This window comes from Pygoscelis adeliae, unplaced genomic scaffold (genome assembly GCF_000699105.1).
Source record: "Pygoscelis adeliae isolate BGI_AS28 unplaced genomic scaffold, ASM69910v1 Scaffold130, whole genome shotgun sequence".
Lineage (NCBI taxonomy): Eukaryota > Metazoa > Chordata > Aves > Sphenisciformes > Spheniscidae > Pygoscelis > Pygoscelis adeliae.
Genome location: NW_008824031.1, coordinates 2,894,351 through 2,898,488, shown reverse-complemented (window position 1 = coordinate 2,898,488; position 4,138 = coordinate 2,894,351). Strand labels below are relative to the sequence as shown.

Below are 4,138 nucleotides of genomic sequence, written 5' to 3'. Positions count from 1 at the left end.
AGGAGATGGGGAGAAGCAGACGGAGAGCACATGCTGCTTCATTTAGGAGCAGATTCCCAACTTGAAATGCACCGAGCGGCCAAGACACTGGCCAGCATTTATCCCTCTGATAAAAGAATGTGTTGGGGAGTGGATTGCAGACTGCCAGGATGGAGACAGCAGCGACATGAGTGGCTACTCTCTCTGGCAAACACTGGCAAACGAACGTCTCACGCCTTCCCCTGGGCCCGAGCTGCACGGGGCTCTGCAATAGGGGTTGGTCAGCAGCAGGAGTGAGGGCAAGGAAAGGGATTTGCCAGCTGCTGGCCTTGCAAGGGGCTGTGCCTCAGTGCATTCACTCTGGCAAGGGTCAAACCCGGTGTCTGCAGACTGCTGTAGGAATCTGGCAGCTGGACTCAGTGGAAGCCAAGCTGATGTTTTAAGCTAGTAGCCTGGGTCCCCCTGACACGGCCAGCTCTGAGATGGAGCCCGTGCCATCACCACTGAAAACGAGCCCCACACTGATGGCAGTGACAGCAGGAGCATGCTCCTCTTTCCCATCTCATGATGGCATCTCATGAGAGATGAGAGGCATCCCATCTCTGCTTAAAGAGGAAAGAGTTTGCACTCTCACAGCAGTGGCTGGTCAGTGGGAAGTGGCTGGTGCTGTGCTGCCTGAGGTCAGCTCTCTGCTGGTGGTGCTGGTGGTGGCTTTGGAAGGATCTGTTGGAGAAAGGGCTAGCACCAAGCAAGGAAAAAAAAAGGCTGAGACTTTCTGTTCACCTCTCTTATCTTCTGCACTTCTTCAGGCTTTGATTGTTCATTAGCATGGCTGGAAAGGCATATTTATCCTGCCTTCAGCCTGGCACCTTGCATCTTGTCTCCCTTCAACTGGCAGGGAAGGAGGCCAAAGCTGGGTGTGAGGTGTCTCGCTAAAAGATGGCAGCTTTCTGTCAAAAGGGAGCATGGGGGTCAAGAGGAAAGAAAGGCAGAAGAGAGTCTAAGAACAGGAAGATAGAAACCCAGAAACAGGAGAGAGAGAGGACTGCCAGAAGAAAGAGAAGGAGGAGGAAAAGGAGGAGTTGTGTGAACAGACAAAACAAAGAAAGACTGAAGGAAGAGGCCTGCAGCAGATAGATCTTTATATTGCTTTGACTTCCAAAGATTTCAAGCCATCTTCCTACTGACTCACAGTGCTGGACATGCTTTAAATAACTGCCTGACCTTCCTCCTTTGCCCTCTTACTTGTCTTCTGCCGCAGCCGGCTGCTCTTCTTGCCCATGATTCATAAGGGCCCTCAGGGCCACGGGTGGCTCTTGCCAGCAAGGTTGGCCTCGTGGGGCGGCGGAGTGTCTGGGAGCTGCAGAAACGAAACACGTTATCCTCATTGGAGTGATGGTGAGCCGGGGAGGTGCTTCTTGCCTGTGCTCTGCCCCGTGCAGACCCTGCTTGCTCAGGCCCAGCTAGCTCATCCACCTCTTGCTCCGGGCATGTGGCTCAGCTCGCTCCCATCGCCCTTTCCCCTTTCTCTTCTCCCAAAGGCTATGGGGTCTCCTGCCCCCTCTGCTTTTGCTCTTTTTCAGGCAAGTCTTAAGGCAATCAGCCACTCCTCTCACAGCCCAGCTCAGCTCTTCTGTCTTGCTCTCCATTTTGTTGCAGGCTACTTCTTTCAAATCCTGGCAATGCCGCTTCACTAAATAATGTATACGGTGGGAATAGCCACATTGGCTTTCTGGTCCTCATGCATATGTACCTTTGTATGCAAATACCAGCTTGTGCTGTGGGAAGACATCATAGGGTCCATCGGGTGGACATCCCATAAGCTGCCCAGCACTCTACCCTGTATTTTAATACAATTTTGTGTCAGCTTTTGGCTGGTCCCACAGGGTGCACAAGACTGTAAAGGCACATAAAGCCCTTGATATTTATTACATGGGCTTAGAAATTTGGATTAGGGCTAGGCGTCTCTGCACCACCTTGTACAGGGTTGGTCTGTGGTCTCTAGCACAGCTGGGCCTGAAAGTACAAAGCTGAGGGCACCTGGACTTGGAGGGGACAAGGTGTCCCCAGGCATGCTGAGCTGGGTGGGGGCAGCAGCTTCGCAAGTTCTCCTGCTGAGCCACCGATGTTTGTCTGCTGACATTTTCTGCACGAGGATTTTGTTTCCCCCCTGCGAGCTCTCACCAGAGGAAATCCTGCCTCTCACTGAATGCCTGGCGTGCTGGAGCAGAACTGGTCTGGGGCTTCCTCCGGCGTCTTTTCAAAGGTTAATGAGTGAGGTCAACTCAAAGGCGTTTCTGACAGCTCACGTGCAGTTGATGTTGCTGAGATCTGGATGACCAGGCTGAAGAGACACCAAAGCAGTCAAAGCAAAAATTATTTCCTCTGTCAGCTATGAACTATCTTGCTATCTAATAGCCAAGTTCCATCTTGATGGGGAAACCCGCCAGTCTGAATGATACCATTTGGAAATAGCCTTGCTTTGTTTTCCAAAGACTTAAGACATTTCTAATACACACAATCCTTGCTAAATTTTCCGAGCAAGTGACATGTAAACAGTGATTCTTTCAGAGAAAGAACATGTGTTTTCCACTTCACTTACACCCTTTGTACCGTGAGGCAAAGGAGCTCTTGGATGGATCTGGGGCACGGAAGACCCAGCTGTGGCAGGCCAGGCTCCTCCCTGCTAAAGGCACCAGGGAGCCCAAAGAAACCTACCCGGTGAGAAGGGCAAGGCAGAAGCATCACCAAATGGTATTGTTCTCCATAAATTTTCAGTACTCACTGATTTATGTTTCTGAATAAAGCACATCAAGCATATTGGAAGGCTCAGTGGCTGTTCTACACCAAAACGCTTTCTAGCTCCTTTTTCACATACTGTCACTGAGTCTTATGGAGTGTCTCACAAGTGGAAAATGAGGTGGAATTGAAATAAATTGTCCTGGAGGCAGCTGCAGGCTCATGGGTGTTTAATGTGTAAAAGTCCAGCAAGCATCACTTCACTCACAAGATATCCATTTGTCAAAGGTTTATTTTACAAGCTCTATATGCTTCTGTTATTATTTGTGTTGTGATCAGGCCTTAGATCTGCACAGAAAATAGGACCACTTTGAATCTGACACCTTACCACAAGAGAATAAGAAATTGTCCTGCACTCAGCAGCTTAAGTTTGAAATATAGAGGACAGATGAAGGAGGGAAAGAAAGGCACGGGAAGGTTCAGTTACCTACCTGAGTTCATGCAGCAAAGCAGCAGACCCTAATGCACGGCCCCACAGCTGCTGGCACGTCCTGAGCCTCACGCCAGCTCCGTGTCCCCAGTGCAGCTTTCTGTGGCATGGCTTGTCACTCTTCGTTTGCCTCTCAGAATGAGTTATGGCTGGAATAAAGGATATATGGGACTGAAACATAAAAGGGGAAAGAATAAAAGGAAGGGGTGAAGGAGGATAAGCACATTTTCAGGTGATTTGGGGTCACAGGGATGGAAGGAAGGGATCAGGCGACAGAGGCAGACAGCAGTGCTGACAGTGCCCTGGCAGACAACAGCGTAGAAGGTGCCGAGAGAGAAGGAAGGGGGGTGAAAGGGCTGCCAAGCAGGTGCAGGGCCACAGCTAGTGAAAAAGGAGGTGAGAGCCGGGGTGAAGTGGGTCGAGAAGGGGCAGACGAGCTGGCAGACAGGCTGGGAATGAGGAGGAAGGCGACAGCTCTCTGAAAGTGCTGCAAGCTGAAGACTTAGATGAAGATTGAAGCCAGGTTGTGGGGTAGAAGGAGGATGCTACAGAGACAAGAAAACCCAACCCCACAGGACAGAGGGAAGCAGCAGGGGAAGGAAATGCAGCGACACTGCCAGGGACACAGCTGCTGCAGACGTTAGCTTGAGGGAGTGCAGGAAAAGGCAGAGGAGTGACAACTATATGGACGGTCTTTTTGCTTACGAGAAAGCACATCTGTCCCTAAAACCGGTGGAAAGGCATGAAAGCAAGAGCATTAAATGAGCAACTCCCCATAGCGTGGGGGCATGAGCATAACTGTGAAGCCGAACACACCCTGCAAAACTCAAATTACTGTATTTTACCCTGCAACCAGAACGATGCACCTGGCCGGGCACCGCAGCCCAAACTGCGGTTTCATTTCCTACCCACCCCCGGAGCTCCCTGGGC

The 4,138-nt window shown here is 50.8% G+C and overlaps 1 protein-coding gene across 1 annotated transcript in view; it reads right to left on the bottom strand.

The window, feature by feature from the left end:
• The window catches only part of CDC42BPB (CDC42 binding protein kinase beta (DMPK-like)), a 134,208-nt gene that overhangs the window by 128,976 nt on the left and 1,094 nt on the right, over positions 1–4,138 (bottom strand). The gene's annotated exons all lie outside the window — the stretch shown is intronic.